The 20,334-nt window shown below is 43.2% G+C and overlaps 1 non-coding gene across 1 annotated transcript; it reads left to right on the forward strand.

Moving 5' to 3' along the window:
• The first annotated feature begins 5,297 nt into the window (after positions 1-5,297).
• Positions 5,298-5,407, forward strand: LOC120252613. Its single transcript, XR_005534070.1, has one exon. It is a non-coding gene; the product is annotated as a small nucleolar RNA R71 (small nucleolar RNA).
• The last annotated feature ends 14,927 nt before the right edge of the window (positions 5,408-20,334 follow it).

The following is a 20,334-nucleotide window of genomic DNA, read 5'->3' on the forward strand; positions in this document are numbered from 1 at the left end:
TTGTTTTTCATCATTTCTTCATTTTTTTCGAGTCCGAGCTAACGTAGGGCTGCACAAAAATATTTTATAATCTTTCGAGAAGGATGCACATCTTGATTAGGCACAAGAGCCACCCAACCTACTTGATTACGAGTCTACATAGGCGCATTCGTGCTAAATTAGCGGAGGAATCTTGACATAGACTCATTTTTAAAGATAACAAATATATACATGTCTCACGAGCACCTTCATGCAAAAACTTCACTAAGGGATAAAAGCAAAATGAACAAAAGAACCAAAAGCTCTTAAAAGACCATTGAGGGATGAATTTACCATTCTAACACTTTAAATCAAAGCAGTGGGTTAGCGAGGTCAAGCGAGGGTAGAAACAACGTGTCAAAAGCTGTGAAGAAAGCACTAGAAAGAAAAAAACACGACTTCCTTATAGCACAAATAACCTTACAACTCATTACTATCATTCATTCAAGCCGGGGAGGTTCCTAACAAATATATCATAGCTATCATCTGGTGAAGTAAGCATGCAAATAACCCATCCCCACACCTAGAATCGTACATTGCCCTCAATGTACACTAATCAGACAGAACATGGTGGAGAATTCATAAAAATTAAATAAAGCATGAAAAGGGAAGGGTAAAGAGACTGCCCCATTTGTTTGATGAAGAGTGTTCAGTGAAAGTGCAGTCAATGCTAGCAAAGGGCAAAGGAGAAGAGGCAACAATCGGTGAGAAGTCCTGCAAAAATAAATAAAGGCGATCATGACACTGAAGAGAAACAAGGGGAAGGAAAACATGCATAATAGTCAAAGTAAAAGCAGTACAAGTTTAGCCGGGAAAGAACCCAAGCTAACAAAACAAGTTCAACCAACAAGCAACAAAAATAAAACAAAATACAAAAACAAAAGCTCAAGTCGAGAAAAAAAGTCATGCTCCCTATGCTGGGGTGGTGCTCGTCAAGAGATGCGGTGGTGCTAAGGATGTGGTAGCCCACGAGGTGGTGCAGGAGGATGAAGAAGACGCATACGCGAAAGAAAGAACTTAGCGCATGTCCCTTGCCAGCTGTCTCGGTGTCTCGGTGAGTCTCTTGATGTCCTTGGCGAAGGGAATGAAGCTCGCCCTGAATCTCCTGGAGGCGAAGCTCAGCCGAGGGGTGGCGCGTCTTGAGGGCTCGAGTCGGGACTGTGGTGGAGAAGTGGTGATCGCTCCCACGTGGGTGAGTATCGAATAAGGGCATAGGTGTCACCGCGTTTCTCCACCACTCCCATGGAAAACAAAGTAGCCATCCCCAAGGGTGAAAATCCACCAACAACGTGTAAGTCCCGGGTGTGTCCGATCAAACCCATACCTCGAATCAAGCGGCGTGATGTATGGCCCAGCAAAAAAATAGATCCAAGGCGTGTATAAGTACCACGATGGACGAACAATTCGGCAAAGAGATGACCAAGGTGGATCGGGTGGTGCTCAATGATGCTATAAAGCATGAGTAAGTCGAGGCGTGTGATTACCCCAGTGCTATCACCCGGCCACCAATACCTCGACTCAGCGGTGCGTGAACATAACGATGCGGCGGGATTGTGAAGGCGGGATGCTTTCCGTGACTCATTCGATGCGCCGACCCGGAGATAATGTTCGAGAACCGTGTGTGTGTCATGGTGGCGGAAAGTCGATCGGAAGACTTTGACATCTTTGGTGTGTTCACAAATCCCTCATCATACAAGCCCAAGAAACAACCCAATTGATCGTCAGTAATGGCGTGCATTGTTCCAAAAGCTTGGAAGGTTATCCCAGATGGTCTCGCTAATTCAATTGTGCTTAGAACCTCCAAGGTGAGCTCATGGTAGGCCGGATCATTAATTGAGAAAATTCTGTCCCAACCATCATGATTGATCAACTCCGCCACGGTCTCGGCCAAACCTAGAGTTTCGAGGTCATTGCGGTCAACTGTACGGATGATACCAAAGGGCTTGGACTTCAAGAGATTATAACGTGCCCTATGTTGTGGTAAGGCAAAGGATGGCACTCCACTTGATGCCACATCGTGTCGTGACCGTTTTGATAAAACTCGCTTGATCGGCATACCTATACCACAAAAACAAGTGATCAAACCGAAATTTTTATGAATACAATCATAGGAGGTAACTAGAATATCATGGAGTCAAAGAAAAATTGAAAACACAACAATTTTAATGTGAAGAATGAAAATTTCAGCCATTGCTACAGTAACTCGCGAAAAAAATTTTTTTGCAAGAGTTTCTCCTACACATCAAGCTTCCCAAAATTTACAAATGAAGGAAAAAAAACTCAAAAGAATTTGGGCAACCACCACATCATGACAACCAAATATATCATTCAAGCATCAAAAAAATAGAATGAAAACACAATGAAACCCAAGTTTGTAGCAAAAACCTAGAATTAGAGCTTGGAGGCTTGAGGGTGATGAGATCCGGCGAAAAGGTTGATAAAACTTCGATTAAAACCCAAGAGCAAGTTTGCAAGATGGAGGAGAGGTGATTAGAGAAGAAAAAACTAGAAAAAATGGTGGAGAAATGAGGTAGAGTGAAGGAGAGATGAGAGGAAAAAAACAAGAGGAGAAGAAGGAGAAGAGAGGAAGGGAGACAAAGCTCCCTTTAATGGGCGCCCTAGCCCATGCGAGTGCATCCATGCGGGCGCATGGCGCCCGCATGGGCTGGGAAAAAAACCCAGCACTGGGGGTTTCACGGGCGCCCATGCGGGCGCATGGCGCCCGTGAGCCCCCAGCCCAGCGCTGACGAGTGAGGCCGAGAGCCTCACGGGCGCCCATCTGGGCGCATGGCGCCCGTGAGCCTCTAGCCCCGCGCACAAGCACCCGCGAGGGGTTCCATGCGACGCAAGGGAGGCCACGAGGCCCGGAACATGCCACAGCGTCCATACGGGCCGTATACAGCCCGTATGGACCTGAAAAAATGAAAAAAATTGGCATGGTTCCTCTTGCAAACTCAATAAAATACAATTACAACCATCTTGAGCGCCGGGAAATGACGATGAAAACACAACTAAATAATACTAATTCAAGGCCAAAGCTACACAAGAAAGCCTAAGCATGAGTTGAGCACGACAACAAAAAAATATGAGAACTTCACGAGCATATGCATTCAACCACAACTAAGAAACTAAAAAGAAATACGAAAATTTAAAGAGCAGCGAATTTAAAAAAACTTGGGTTGCCTCCCAAGAAGCGCTTGTTTAACGTCATTAGCTCGACGTACCTTCATACTTACCTCAGGGTGGATCAAATGGTGGGGACTTACCTCCAAGTCCAGGAGAAGTGTTCCAAGATGGGAAACTCATCGAGAGGCATGAGAAGACACGGAATTTACCCTTCCCCTCGAAGAATAGTCGATCAATCTCCCGTGGTGGTGATAATGCACAATTCAACCCCAATTTACGTTTCTTGTCCTTCTTACACCATATTTTTCCGGGTGGTTGATTTCTTTTTTTATTCGTGACCATGGAAATGTCCCCACAAAGCCTACATGCTTTACTTGTGCGGGAGGTGAGTTGTTCCCCTTAGATTCGTCGCCATCCACTCCTTCTAAGAATTCATCCAGAGGGTTAATCGCCAAGACCTCCTGCACACAGTCAGTAATAATCATATCAGTTTCATCGGTAAAATAGAGGGGATCATCGTGGTCCAAGGTGTGTTTCATAGCCACGGGGAGTGTAAAAATGACTTCCTCATCCCCCACTCTCAATGTCATTCTTCCCCCCTTTACATCAATGAGGGCACCGGCGGTGTTAAGAAATGGTCGCCCGAGGATCAATGGAACTTCAACATCATCATCCACATCGAGAATAACAAAATCCACCGGGATAATGAGTTTGTCTACTTTAACCAGCACATCCTCAACAACACCGCGGGGTTTCTTTATAGACCGATCTGCAAGTTGTATTGTCATCCTTGTAGGCCTCATGTCATCTAACCCCAATTTCAAAAAAAGCGACTTGTAGGGCATCACATTGATCTCGGCCCCGGAATGCGCTAACGCCTTCTCTTGCATGCCTTCTCCAATCCCACATGGAATGATGAAGCTCCCGGGATCAGTCAACTTCTGAGGGAGCTTCCTCTGAATCATCGCCCGAGCGGTTCCAGTGGCAATGCAATGATTCTAATTCCTCCAATTTTTCTCTTGTTAGTCGCTGGGTCTTTCATAAATTTGGCATACTTGGGCATTTGGGTTAACGCCTCAACAAGAGGGATATTTATGTGTAACTGCTTGAACACATTCAGGAATTTCTTGAATTGAGCCTCCTCTTTATCTTGCTTTAACCTGGCCGGATAGGGGTATGAGTCGGCTTGTACTCGAGTACCCTTGGTGTTGGTAGTTGAAGGGTTTCTTCATCTTGCTTTTTCTTTTTCCCCCTTTCAACTAAACTCTCAGACGACATCGGGTCTTCCCGTACGGCTACCCCATCATGCTCAGTACTTGAGCCCTCCTTGGCTCGTGCTTCAACCTGTTTCCCGCTTCTGAGGGTGACGGCCTTCAAATGCTCCCTTGGATTATTTTCGGTGTTACTAGGGAGGCTACCCGGTGGGCGCTCGAATTTGCTCTAGCAAGTTGCCCAACTTGGTTTCTCCAAATGATTGGATGGAGGCACTGAACATTCCTCGAGCGGTGTTCACTTCGGTGAATTGATTGTTGATGTTCACAAATTTTTGCCTCGAGTCTTGATCATGAATCTCGCTAACACATCTTCGGTGGAGAACTTCTTCTCGGCTGCTTGAGGAAAGTTGATGTGAAAGTCCACGAGGTCTCTTTGGGGCCGAGGTTCTCGTTGTTGACCCCAAGAAAAAAATTTGGGTGATTCCTCCACCCTCGATTGTATGTGTTTCCATAGGGATTGCACTGGACCTCGAGGGACCTCCCCCAACATAATCAAGCTGTCTCATTGGGGCAGCAGAGGCTATTGAGATTGGACACTGAGCAGGTAGCATGCCCCGCCCCTACAAGTCTCGCAAGACAAAAGCTGCTCCAATTTGAGCTTGAACCCAACATAAAGCGATCGAATCTCTTTGTTAGGGGCCTCCACCTTAGCGGCTAGTGCGGTGTTGTCATCTATCTCATAAATTCCAGCTGCCTTAGGTGGTTTTACGTCTAGTAGACCCGAGTGGCATTCGTTACTCGCCATGTTTTTCAATCAACATTTCGAGCATCTTCAGGGGTTTTATTACTCAATGACCCCCCTGCTGCAGCATCGATGAGTTGTCTAGTTGCATAATTCGAGACCATTGCAAAAGCATCCGAATTCTCATCCACGAGGAGAAGCCATGATGGGGGGCACTTGCGTAGGAGATCCTTGAATCTCTCGTGTGCTTCAAAAAAAGTGTCTCCGAGTCCCCTTGCAGGAATGCAGAAATTTCTTGCCTCAATCTAGTTGCTTTGCTTGGTGGGAAATACCTAGCAAGAAATTTGTCCACCATTTCCTTCAAGTGGTGATCGACCCCGGTGCCAATGGCGTGAGCCACCGATATCTTGCTCCCCTTAGGTCGAAAGGGAATAATCTCAATCTTATCGCATCATCGAGACCTTGAGTTAATCTTGAAGGTGGAACAAATTTGGAGGAAGCGAGACAAATGCGCATGCGGGTCTTCATCGACTAGCCCATCAAATTGTACTGAAATTTTTGGATCATCCCAATTGTGCTTGCTTTGATTTCAAAGTTGTTAGCCGACACGGTGGGAGCATGCACTGCTGAATTCCTCACCCGATGGCCGAGGCCTTTCATAATCGGACAAAGTGCGCCTTGGTTACGCCATGATCGAAGGTTCACTGATCTCAACCCGTGTTCCTTGATGTTACGAACTCTCGACCACCTCTCTCAATCTTTGATGCAAGGCTCTCTCAATTTCGTCGACGAGGTTCTACTAAATTTGTTTGATTTGCACGTGTCATAAGATGGTACCTCGCACAATATTTGAGAGCCAATAATCGAGGACAAAAAAACACGAGATAATAAAAACAAAAATAAGAGCAAGTGGAAATGGAGATATATGTACAAAAAGAAGCGAGATGAACAAAATAAAAAGAAAAAAATGGCTAAATCAATAAACTCTAAGTTTTTCCGAGTATTCCTTGTGGGTCCCCGACAGCGGCGCCAAAAAAACTTGATGAGTGTGATCCGCAAGTGCGGAGTCGTCAAGTAATACCTCTCGTGCGAGCACGAGAGGGTCGTATTCCATGGGCCCAAGGATCTACCCTTACTTCCTCTTCGCTTATTGTCTAGCCGACAGATTCGAAAGGTTTCTCTAATCTATTAATTTGAAATAAGATAACTACAAGTGGAGACTAAAAATACGGAGAGGGTATAAAAATCGGGGAAAGGAGCAGTCACGGATCGCGGATTCCCTAGGGGCTACTAAAGTGCACGGGATGCTAAGAATGTCATGCAATTGAAGGTTTGGACCTAGAGATTTCCTAGATTAGGTCAACCCGATGGTCACGACCATTGACCCCTAATCCGGTATAAGTATTGACACGAGAATTTCTTCCGATCAAATCCTCATACGATTGCATTAACAAGTGGGGAAATCCCTAATTAGAGCCGGAACACAACTCGGTCTAGCCCTAATGGTGGAGGGAGTGCAGAATACCCGATGGTCACGGCGTATTCGTACATGAATCCCTTCAAACTTGGTGTGTCTAGTACAAGGGCGATGGTCACGCTACCAAGTACAACCCTAGCGAGTTGGTTTACTGGAGTTCTCATGTAAGCAACACATCAAATGCACCAAGAATGAATCTCAAAAACACAACAATTGCAATAAACAAACTTAAATCATCCAAATACACAAGTTCACCCCAAGGTTCACCGGCATCCGGTGACCTTGGGGTCTACTCAAATCCATACAAACAAATCCAAGCAACAAATCCATGCAAACAACTACAAAATGGCATAATAAAAAAACTCCCTCAAACAATGGAAGAAGGAAGACAAGCCAAGCTAGGTGGAAAGGCTTCCCACGGACGCCCGCAATGGGAGGCGGCTTCCCTCAAATCGTCTACAAACTCCCAAAGAAGAGATCGATGAAGATCTAGCCAAATCCGAGCTTCTCCCTTAGATTTCCCTTCTCCAAAACATGTAATCTTGCCTCTCAAAGATTGGTGAAAATCGGCTTGAAGAACCCTCCCAAAAAAACTCCTCCCCTTGCCCTAGAAGAAATCGGCTTTCTTATATACCCCGTCGGTCCATGCGGGCTCCATGCGGGCGCATGGAGCCCGTGAAGCTCACAGCCAAATGCCCAAAAAAACCTGCCGGTGCTACGATTGCTCGACTACGGTGTTTTTGCTACTGATATTTTTCTACATGTTTTTGCTACGATGCGAGACTTGAGAATTCCCGGCAAACCTCACGGGCATCCATGCGGGCGCATGGAGCCCGTGAAAACTCCCGACCAAATGGCGCGGCAAGAACAATGACACGCTACGATGTCGCTACGGTGTCGCTTCTGATCAGGGGACCCCAAAAATGCCGTTTTTGATGTCGAATTCATCCGATTTGCATTTTTTTGAGCATTGTTTGACTCATTTAAGACCTGCAACACCGAAATAACCAATTTAGACATAAAAGCGGGCATCAATTCGTTAACATGTTCACAAATAATACCACGATTAATACATATAAAAATACATACATTTAGGCGCTTTATCGCTACCAACAAGAACTCTCAACCCTAGTGTCACTCTAGGGGAAATGTTCATACAATCAAGCATTCAAGGTTGGAACTCACAATAAACATCAATTTATTGTAAGTATAATAAAGAAGTTCAATGAAACGAATACATCCTAGGTTTCGCAATCATCCAAGTACCCGCTAGGGGTTTAGCTCTCCATGGAGCTTAATACAATCAAAGAAATCGAATGTAAAAGTAATGAATCCATAAAGAAACAAACTCGATGGTCGTATCGATGGTCTTGTGGAGAGTCATCTACTCGTCGTCCAAAGATTCCTTCATCCGGTATAGGATACGCCTCGATCGAAGCTCCCCTACCAACCTTCTTCCTAATGGAATCACGATGTCGGAGCCGTAGAACTTCCCCAAAACCTTGGCCAATACCCCTCGAAACCCCTAGCCAAGTCCTCTCACAAGTTGGGGAAAAGATGGAGAAAAGAATACCAAAAATCGGGGCTGAATCGGCTTTTAAATAGGGTCGGAATCGGGCAACTCCACGGGCATGGACGATACACGCTCCTGCGGAATTTCCACACTCGGCATGGATAATTTCTACACGCCCGATGTGGATTCTCTGCTTTCTCGATTTCTCGGCCGATCGTGAACGTGATTGGTACGATGAATTACTACGGTGTTGCTACGAGTGCTCGCTACGCTCTTCGACCGATTAACTTCCCAATTCCATACTTTCATCGGGGTAACGCAAAGCGGGCACACGTTCACGTCGTGAATCACTTGCTTCTTCAATGATGTACATGTTGGCGGGGCTCTTGTTCTTATATGCATAAGTCGGAATGCTCGAGCGTGACTACCTTTGTGCCCCTCCAAATAGATGTGCTCACTCGAATGTGAGGAGGTTAGCACACACTCTAGCATCTCACACCTGACCTATGTCTTCGCGTTTGAACCTTAACAAGATCTCCTCCAAAATAGGTGCATTATGATCCACATTGGCCCATTTCCTTCATACTCGGCCTCACAACCCTACCTGCGTAAAAGTAACTTAAAACACACATATTAATGTAGAAAACTGAGGAAAGTAATGCTCAACACAGAGAATGAATGCTTCGCATTCATATCGCACAAGCACTTATCAAAACCACAGCTGAAGCCCTCTCGCAAGTTGGGGAAAAGATGGAGAAAAGAATACCAAAATCGAGGCTGAATCAGCTTTAAATAGGGCTGGAATCAGGCAACTCCACGGGCGTGGATGATACACGCGCCCGTGCGGAATTTCCACAAGGGCGTGGATAATTTCCACACGCTTGTGTCAATTCTCTGTTTCTCTGATTTCTTGGCCGGTTGTGAACAGTGCTGCTACAGTAGTTGCTACAGTCTTTGAACTAAATAACTTCCCAGTTCCATACTTTCATTGGGGTAACGCAAACGGGCACACGTTCACGTCATGAATCACTTGCTTCTTCAATGATATACATGTTGGTGGGGTTCTTGTTCTTATATGCATAGGGCGGAATACTCTAGTGTGACTGCCTTTGTGCCCCTCCAAATGGATGTGCTCACTCGAATGCGAGGAGGTTGGCACACACTCTAGCATCTCACACCTTTCCTATGTCTTCACGTTGGAACCTTAGCAAGATCTCCTCCAAAATAAGTGCATTATGATCCACATTGGCCTATTTCCTTCATACTCGGCCTCACAGCCCAACCTGCATAAAAGTAACATAAAAACACACATATTAATGTATAAACCTGAGAAAAGTAATGCTCAACATAAGGAATGAACGCTTCGCATTCATATCGCATAAGTACTTATCAGGCCACTACATTACGAGACTAGTTATGGTCATGGGTCTCCTCGAAGCGATTCGTGGGGCCGAGAAGACGTGTATACCTGCTTCCCTAAGATTGGAGATGATGAGATTGATTGGGATGATCCACAGAGTCCAGTCAGGGTTGTATGCTCTGATTACTCCTGCCCAAGAGGAAGTAGAGGAAGGAGATGATATAGACGAGGGTTCTCAGCCTGCCCCTAAGCCCCAGCCGACTCCGATGGAGACCGAGGCACCTCCTTTGGGAGAGGAGCCACCCCTAGTACACATGTTTTCACCATCTCGAGCCTATGATCGCTTTGATAGGCTCTAGAGTGTGGTGGGGTGCTACGGACAGAGATTGTTAAGGTCCGGGCTACACAGGTCGCGCAGTACACAGAGTTTATGGCGCGTTTCGACACATTATAGCAGATTCTTGAGCGAGACGTTGCCTCATCATTTGTTCTGAGACCGCAGACTCCCCCAGCTCCTCCAGCATAATCTTCTCTTGATCCTCCTACACATTTTGAGTATCCAACAATAGCAGAGATGACAACAGACGACGATGACATTTGACCTTATTTTTTTATCGTTTTTATTACCTTTGCATTTCATTTTGAACATGTATACTCGGAAAGGACTTTTCTTCTGTGTTTATTTTCATTTTGATGTCTCGAGTTGTATTCATTGCTTCATCTTAAATATACTCGAGCTATTTTTATTTTATTGAGCTTCACTGAACCCCCTCTCGTATGCGTGTAGATGGTCTTATCAGTATGGGAACTGAGAACTAGTCATGGACATGGCCAAGGTGCTTCAGCATTTTGCCGTGTGTGCTTCACAACCAGTTGAAACAACATCCCAACGATTTAGCTCCATCAAATATAGCACTAGCAGTCAAGGGAGTATTGTTTTGATTGCTTCTCCCACATATATTCTTGTTTCATATATTATGAGTAAGCTTGCATGTGTACATTGGGGATAATATACAACTTAAGTGTAGGGGGAGTTTCATAATGCACATCTCCTTTATATTAGTTTTGATTGATATACATCCTCGCATAGAGAATGGCTGTTCACCTTAGCTGCAACGATTGTATTCTTGAGTTTAGGAGAATTTTGAACATTGAATGTTCTCATGCTCTAGATCTTGCTTGAATTTCTAGGAATTTTTACCAGGTTGACACTTGTTGCACTACTCACTCTTTAAAATCCTTTGAAAACTCAAGTTTGATGTTAAAAGGACTAGTTATAGTTGTTTCTTTTGTTAACTGTTTCCAAAAAAAATGGAAAAAGGAAAAAAAGAACAAAATAGTTTTAATTTTTTTCGTTGTGCTTAATGGTTGGAAAGAGCTACCACCTATGAACTATGAAGCTACTCTCATAAGTATGAGACTAGTTATACCCTAATGAGAGAAAGGGCTATCTCATAGGATGAGTGAAAACTACCAGTCTGGTAGAAAGAGCTACCACCTCAAAAGTGTGAAAGCCACCTTAGCGGCCACTTCGGAAAAGGCTACCTTAGAGGATGTGTGAAGCTACCACCTTCTTTTTAATTTTTATTACTTTTTTGTAGATAAATAAGTCCCTTATACTTAGAACTTTGAGGAGTATACCTTGGGTTGACTTGAGTGAGTTTACACACACTTAAACGACTTCGGGTTTGTTGTCCTTTTTTGATTCAAGTTTTTAGATAGAGCATTGATTCTTTGAATTTTCCTTAGTTATAGAATGCTCTCTTTGCATGTTTTGGTGAACCTAAGGCCATGAAATTCCAATATTTACTTTGTATATACTTCAATGTTTTAATTTTTGCTTGAGGAAAAGCAAAAGATTAAGTGTGGGGGAGTTTGATAAGTGCTTGTGTGATAAGAATGTGAAGTATTCTTTCCTTATGGTGAGCATTACTTTTATCAGGTTTTAGTGCTAATGTGTGTGCATTTATGTTACTTTCATGTGTATAGTGTTTTAAAGATGAATGTTAAAGAAAGAAGCCATTGTAGGTCATGAACGTACTATTTGGAGGAAATCTTGAGAAGGTTCAAACGCAAAGTCATAAGTCGAGTTCAAGATGCAAAAATGTGTGCCAACCTCCTTGTATTCAATTTAGCACAATGATTTGGACGGCCACAAAGGGAGTCATATTCGAGTATCCCGGCTTGTGCATTGATAGTAAGATCTTCACCAATGAAGCCGTTTATTGAAGAAGCAAGGTGATCTACGACGTAAACATATGTCTGTTTATGTTACCTCGATGAAAATATGGATTTGGAAGTGTTTCGGGCCTTTACTGTAGCAGGTTATGTTCACAGCCCGCTGAAAAAGTGAAGTTCAAACAATCCACACGGGCATGTGGACATTATCCATGCTCGTGTGGAATTTTCACAGGCCCGTGTGGAGAATTCATAGGGTCATGTGGATGCCTGATTCCAGCCATATTTAAGGCTAATTTCAGCCCGGATTTGAGGAATCTTTTTCCATCTTTTCCCCAACTTGAGAGAGGACTGCGGCTAGTGTTTGAGAGGTATTGGCTAGGGATTTGGAGAGGTTCTATGGCTACGACATCACGCTCAATTTGGAAGAAGGTTAGTTGGAGAGCTTTCGTTTGCATCGATCAGAGAGGTGTATCCTAGGCCGGACAAAGAGACCTTAGTAAGAGTCGAGGCATATCCACAAGACTACCGTCATGACTATCGATGGGGTTTTCTATGGATTACTAGCTTTTACATTCAATTTCATTGTTGATTATAATTAGCTCCATAGAGAGCTAAACCCCTTAGTGATACATGGATTCGTGAACCCTAGGATGTATTTGTTTCATTAAACCTTTTATTATGTTTTCATTAATTGATGCTTTAATTGAGTTCCAACCTTGAATGTTTGATTGAATGAATACTCCCTTAGAGTGACACTAGGGTTGATAGTTCTTATTGGTAACCCTTGTGAGTGAGTGACACACCAATAGAGTTAGACAAAGCTAGATTGGAGAGGATTGAGAGGGTGAGTCAAGAGGTAGCAGAGCGTCCCTTTTCCCCTCCGGTGTGATTTATCCTACCTTTATTTTCTTGAGTTCTTTGCATTCATAGTAGAGTGAATAGGCTAAGGGATGACCTTCCGCTGGGGGTTAGTTACAGAGGCAACGGAGTGAAGCGTTGAAGTGATTTTAGCACCTAGGGCTTAATTGTGACTAGGGACCTTCCACATGGACCAAAGGGTTTGGTCTACATCTAGGAAGAGGATTTATCACTTGGAATTCCTAGAACTTATTGCGATTCTGTACGAGTGCAAGGTGTTGAGATTTTTTTATTTCTCCTTCGGGTCATGTATAGAGTCAGGTATGGTTGACCTTAGATTTGGGACCATGTATTGATGGATCTCCATGACTCATTAATGCATTATTTAGGAAGCTTAATAGAGGATTTTGCACTTGAACCGATCATGCTAGGCGAAACATTGTCCGAGTACCCCATTTATATCGATTGCCTTACCTCCCCTTTACTTGTGTTTCTATTTCTTGTCTCTTTTATTCTTGTTTACATTACATTTTGTTAACAAAAAAATTATTAATCTTTCACTTAGTTAAGAAACAATTTAAGTATTTTTATTTCCTACTCCTTGTGGATACGATACTCACTCACCTGGGATTTTATTACTCGACAAAACCTTGCACTTATAGGACATACGCAAGGGCGTTGTCATATTCTTTTTTTATGATGAGCATTTCTTTTGTCAGATTTTATCACTAATACATGTGTTTCTGTGTTCTTTTGTGAATCTAGGGTTGTGGAACCAAATATAGAGGAATGAAGCCAAAGTAGATTGCGATTGCTCTTTGTTGATGGAATCATGGAGTGAACAAATATGAAGACACAAGTTGTGCTCGAAAACACATGAATGTGTGCCAACCTCCATGCGCTCAAGCAATTACAAGGTTTGGAAAGGCACAAAGACTGTCACATTTACGTATTCCGACTTGTGCAGTGCTAGCAAGATCTTAATGAATGTTATCTCTTATTGAAGAAGCGATGCCATCTAAGTCATAGACGTGTGCCCGTTTATGTTGCCTTGATGAAAAGTGTAGATTCGGGAGTGTTTTTGGCGGAGTATTACAGCAGGTTACTGCAGCAAATCAATGTAGCAATTTACTGTAGCAGTTACTTTTCACAGGCCATAGAAAATCAGATTCATGTAGATTCACACGGGCGTGTTGAAATTCCGCACGCCCGTGTGAATTCCAGATTCTAGCCCTTTATAAAGCCGTGACTTGTACCGATTTGGAAATCCTTTTTTCCATCTTTTCTCCATATTTTCCCCAACTTTGGAGAGCCCTACGGCTAGGGTTTAGGGGGATTTGGGCAAGGTTTTTGGAGTGGTTCTACGGCCATCGCCACCACGTTCCTTTGGAAGAGAATAATTGAATCGGCACCTGACAAGGTCCCCTTGCTTATATCCCGCAAGTGCATGGGTTTGTCGAAGTAATAATCCCGGGTGAGCGGGTACCGAATCCATAGGGAGTAGGGAATAAAAATACTTAATTCGATTCTTAGCTATATGAAAGATCAATAATGATGAGTGTGACAATGATTCAATTCTCAACAATAAAAGCAACAAGTAAGAAAGCAAAAATAAAGGAAGGGGGTAAGGCAATCAATAAAGATGGGGTACTCGGATAATGCTCCACCTAGGATAATTGTTTCAAGTGCAAGAACCCTCTATTATGCTTCCTAATTAATGCAGTGGTGAGTCGTGGAAATCCTTAATTACATAGTCCCAAATCTAAGGTCAACTATGCCGAACTCTATACAATTCCCGGAGGAGAAATCGAACAATCTCAACACCTCGCACTCGCATAGAGTTGCAATGAGATCTAGGGATTCAAAGTGATAAATCTCTTCCTAATTATAGACCTAACCCTTTGGTCCAGGTGGAAGGTCCCTAACCACAATTGAGCCCTAGATACTAAGATCACCTCAACACTTCACTCCGTTGCATGCGCAACTAAGCAACCAGCGGAAGTTTATCCCTTAGACCATTCACTCTATTATGGCCACAAAGAACTCGAGGAACGGAGGTAGAATCTATCACGTCAGAGGGGAAAGGGGACGCTCATGTATCTCTCGACTCACCATCTCAACCCTCTCCAACCTAGCTATGTCTAGCGCTCGTGGTGTGTCACTCACTCACAAGGTTACCAACGAGAACTCTCAACCCTAGTGTCACACTAGGGAAAATGTTCATACAATCAAGCATTCAAGGTTGGAACTCACAATAAACATCAATTAATTGAAAGCATAATAAAGAGATTCAAAGAAACAAATACATCTTAGGGTTCACAATACCCAAGTACCCACTAGGGGTTTAGCTCTCCATGGAGCTAAGTACAATCAAAGAAATAGAATATAAAAACAATGAATCCATAAAGAAACCCCCTCGATAGTCATGTCAATGGTTTTGTGGAAAGTCTTCTACTCGTCGTCCAAGGATTCCCTCGTCCGGTATAGGATAAGCCCTCGACGGAAGCTCCCCTACCAACCTTCTTCCTAAGGAATGACAATGTCGGAGGTGTAGAACCACTCCAAAACCTTGGCCAATACCCCTCAAAACCCTAGCCGAAGCCCTTTCTCAAGTTGGGGAAAAGATGGAGAAAAGAATACTAAAATCGGGGCTGATTCAGCTTTAAATAGGGCTGGAATCGGGCGACTACACAGGCATGGATGCTTCACGAGCCCGTGCGGAATTTCCACACGGGCGTGGATAATTTCCACACGCCATAGTGGATTCTCTGAACTCCGGCTGTGAACAGTGCTGCTACAATACTTGCTAACGTGTCGCTACAGTACTCTGCTACAGTATCCATTCTGAATAGCTTCCCGAATCCATACTTTTCATCGGAGTAACGCAAACGGGCACACGTTCACATCGTGGATCACTTGCTTCTTCAATGATAGGCACGTTGGTGGAGCTCTTATTCTATGTGCGTATGTCGGAATGCTCGAGTGTGACTGTTTTTGTGCCCCTCCAAATGGATGTGCCAAACTCGAATACGAGGAGGTTGGCACACACTCTAGCATCTCACATCTGACCTATGTCTTTGCGTTTGAACCTTAGCAAGATTTCCTCCAAAATCGTTGCATTGTGATCCACATTGACTTCTTTCCTTCATACTCGGCCTCACAACCCTACTTGCATAAAACTAACATAAAAACACACATATTAGTGTAAAAACCTGAGAAAATTAATGCTCAACATAAGGGATGAACGCTTCGCATTCATATCGCACAAGCACTTATCCGCACCGATTCGGCGATGTGTGCCCTAGGCTTGACAAAGGAACCTTTGAAGAGGACAAGGCTACTCCACAAGGCCATCGACAAAGGGTTTACAGTCCAAGTACCCACTAGGATTGCATGTTTTCACTTTCAATTTTATTATTGATTGTATCTTGCTCTATAGAGAGCTAAACCCTTAGTGGGTACTTGGACTGTAAACCCTAGGATGTTATTATTTCATTGACCTTTTATTATACTTTCCTTAATTAATGTCTTTAATTGAGTTCCAATCTTGAATGCTTGTTGAATGATTTCTCCCTTAGAGTGACACTAGGGTTGAGAGTCAATATTGGTAGTCCTTGTGAGTGAATGACACACCATGAGGGTTAGACAAAACAAGATTGGAGAGAATCTAGAGGGTGAGTCGAGAGGTAGCGAAACATCCTCTTTCCAGTTCACTGTGATTAATCCTACCTTCATGTTCCAAGAGTTCTTTGCGGTCACAATAGAGTGAAGTGCTAAGAGAGGAACTCCACTGGGCTTAGTTGCGTGGGTAACAGAGTGAAGTGTTGAAGTAATGCTTAGTGCTGGGGCTTAATTGTGACTAGGGCTCTTTCGCCTGGACCAAAGGGTTAGTCCTATATTAGGGAATAGGGTTTATCACTTGGAATCTCTAGAGTTTCTTGCAATTATACACAATGTGAGGTGTTAAGACTGATTGATTTCTCCACCGGGCCATAGTGTAGAGTTAGTCACGGTTGAACTTAGGTTTTGGACCGTGTATTTTAGGATTTCCACGACTCATTAAGCATCAGTTAGGAGACATAATAGTTGGTCTTGCACTTTAAACAATAATCCTAGCGGTAGTAATGTCCTAGTGCCCTACTTTGTATTGATTTCCTTTCCTCTCATTTTATTGCGCCTCTCTTTCTTATTTTCTATAGTTCTTTTCATATTGATTTTGTTCGCACCACTATCGATTCATCTTCACTTTAGTTAAATAGCAATCTTTATGTTTCTGATCACTATTCCTTGTGGATTCGACTACCCACTCGCTGGGTTATTATTACTTCGACAAACCTGTGCACTTGCGGGTCACACGCAAGGGGTGTGTCATGTTTTTGGCGCTGTTGCCAGGGAACATGAGTTCTATTTCATACTTTCATATTCTTCCATCATTCTCATTTGTTTTCTTTTGTCATGTCTTACTTTTTCTTGTAAGGAGCTTAAATGATGATTGATTCACTCACTACTCTATATTTTCAAGTTGAAGTTCTCATTGAAAAAATTGATAGAATTGTTACTTCACAACAACAAAGCAATCTATTCTGAGGCACATATCATCCAATTGAAGTGGGATACCCAAATGTTTTATGGAATTGTGATGGATAACATGGGGAAGCACCTCAAGAGGAATTTAAAAATGGTAAGATATTTGAAGAGGATCCACTTCAATTGTAAAAAGTATTAGCTAACTTTATTGAAGTATCCGATGTCTGTTTCCAAAATATTGAGACCACACTAAGATACCATGAAGTCTTGTTTAAAACCTTGAGCATCAATTAGGAGGGATATTTGACACACCCTCCAAGGAACAAGATGTATTTGAGCAAGCAATTCAAGTTCCTTATAGAGATGATGTGGTAGTGAACGGTAGTGAAGAAGTGGAAGCAGAATGAGTATGATGTCATAGAGATTGAGAGAATACAAGAAGGACCTTTCTTTCAAAGTAAGGATTGCTTCAATGGACAATGTGTTTGTGAGCAAGAAATGATGCAAGGAGGGCTGGTGAAGACATATTGCTTTCAAGATGAAATGGAAGAAAAGCAAAACCTAAGGTAATTGAACAAGCATCTCTCCTTGGGATTCACCAACTCATAAATTGCAAGAAGGAGATTTTGGGAATGGGAGAAGATATGGATAGGAGATTTAAACCCTCCCAAGACCCACCTATGCTAAACTTAGATAACTCCCAACCCAAATTGTTCCCTTAGAAGCCAAAGGTAAAGTGGTTAAACTATCTAACAAATGCTCCACTCAAGCAAATAGATTTTTGGCTTAAGGGAAATAGCTATGGAATCTCTAGCATGGAGAAGCACACTTTTTTGAAGCCTCTGTGAGGTAAGTGCAGGTACATCAAGCTGAGTGACGTTAAACAAGCACTTCTTGTGATGTAACCCAAGTTTTTACTATTTTTCTAGGTTGTAGTTAGTGTTTGCATGAATAAGAGCTTGAGTGTTGGTGTCTTGATCTTTTACTCATGGATTATTGGTGTTTTTGTATGATTAACTGCGTGTGGCAATCTTTTCTTAGTCGTTTGAGCATGTTTTTCATGATTCTCTAGTTACATTTGCATAATATAGGCAGGCTTTGAATTGATGTAAATATTTAGAAATTTTCTGCAGCATTTGTAAATTTTTCTAAGTTATCCAGAGAAGACACACGGCCGTGTGGAATTTCCACACGGGCGTGTGTTTTCGTTCAGAGCTCATCCCGAGAGGACACAGGGCCGTGTATCTGCCCTTGTGAATAACTATGTGACGGTCACACGCCCATGTGGAATTTCCACACGGGCGTGTGTTTCTCTGTAGATGTTCAAACCTATATCCGGAGAAGACACTGGGGTGTGTGTCTTCCCTGTGTCATACCCTGTGTATTACACACGGGCATGGGAAATTTTCACACACCCCGTGACTTCCTGCAAAGAAGACCTCGCTATCTCACAAGGTCCCCTTGCGTATATCCCGCAAGTGCACTAGTTTGTCAAAGTAATAATCCCGGATGAGTGGGTATCAAATCCACAGAGAATAGGGAATAAAAATTCTTAATTCGATTCTTAGCTAAGTGAAAGATCAATGATGACAAGTGTGACAATGATTCAATTCTCGAAAGTAAAAACAACAAGTAAGAAGGCACGAATAAAGGAGAAGGTAAAGCAATCGATAAAGTTGGGGTACTCGGATAATGCTCCGCCTAGGATGATTGCTTCAAGTGCAAGAACCCTCTATTATGCTTCCTAATCAATGCAATAATGAGTCGTGGAAATCCTTCATTACATAGTCCCAAATCTAAGGTCAACTATGCCTAACTCTATACATGTCCCGGAGGAGAGATTAGATAACCTCTCAACCTCGCACTCTCATAGAGTTGCAATGAGCTCTAGGGATTCCAAGTGATAAATCTCTTCCTAATTATAGACGTAACCCTTTGGTCCAGGTGAAAGGTCGCTAACCATGATTAAGCCCTAGATACTAAGATCACCACAACGCTTCACTCCATTACACGCGCAACTAAGACTTAGTGGAAGTTCATCCCTTAGACCATTCACTCTATTATGGCCGAAAAGAACTCGAGGAACGGAGGTAGAATCTATCATGTCGGAGGGGAAAGGGGATGCTCCGGTACCTCTCGACTTACCCTCTCAACCCTCTCCAACCTAGCTGTGTCTAACGCTCGTGGTGTGTCACTCACTCACAAGGTTACAAATGAGAACTCTCAACCCTAGTGTTACTCTAGGGAAAATGTTCATACAATCAAGCATTCAATGTTGGAACTCACAATAAACATCAATTAATTGAAAGCATAATAAAGAGATTCAATGAAACGAATACATCCTAGGGTTCACAAAAACCCAAGTGCCCACTAGGGGTTTAGCTCTCCATGGAGCTAAGTACAATCAAAGAAATAGAATGTAAAAGCAATGAATCCATAAATAAACCCCCTCGATAGTCATGTCGATGGTCTTGTGGAAAGTCCTCTACTCGTCATCCAAGGATTCCCTCGTCCGGTATAGGATATGCCTCGACGGAAGCTCCCCTACCAACCTTCTTCCTAAGGAATGACGATGTCAGAGCCGTAGAACCTCTCCAAAACCTTGGCCAATACCCCTCAAAACCCTAGTCGAAGCCGTCTCTAAAGTTGGGGAAAAGATGAAGAAAAGAATATTAAAATCGGGGCTGAATCGGCTTTAAATAGGGCTGGAATTGGGCGACTACACGAGCGTGGATGCTTCACGCGCCCGTGCGTAATTTCCACATGGGCGTGGATAATTTCCACACGCCAGAGTGGATTCTCTTAACTCCTGTTTTCTCTACCGGCTGTAAACAGTGCTGCTACAATACTTGCTAACGTGTTGCTACAGGTCTCTGCTACAGTATCTGATCTGAATAGCTTCCCGAATCCATACTTTCATCGGAGTAACGCAAACGGGCACACGTTCACGTCATGGATCACTTGCTTCTTCAATGATAGGCATGTTGGCGGAGCTCTTGTTCTATGTGCATAAGTCAGAATGCTCGAGTGTGACTGTCGTTGTGCCCTCCAAATGGATGTGCCAAACTCGAATACGAGGAGGTTGGCACACACTCTAGCATCTTACATCCGACCTATGTATTCGTGTTTGAACCTTAACAAGATTTTCTCCAAAATTGGTGCATTGTGATTCACATTGGCTTCTTTTCTTCATATTCGGCCTCACAACCCTACCTGCATAAAAGTAACATAAAAACACACATATTAGTGTAAAAATCTGAGAAAAGTAATGCTCAACATAAGGGATGAACGCTTCGCGTTCATATCGCACAAGCACTT

Source organism: Dioscorea cayenensis, chromosome 21, assembly GCF_009730915.1.
Source record: "Dioscorea cayenensis subsp. rotundata cultivar TDr96_F1 chromosome 21, TDr96_F1_v2_PseudoChromosome.rev07_lg8_w22 25.fasta, whole genome shotgun sequence".
Taxonomy (NCBI): Eukaryota; Viridiplantae; Streptophyta; class Magnoliopsida; order Dioscoreales; family Dioscoreaceae; genus Dioscorea; species Dioscorea cayenensis.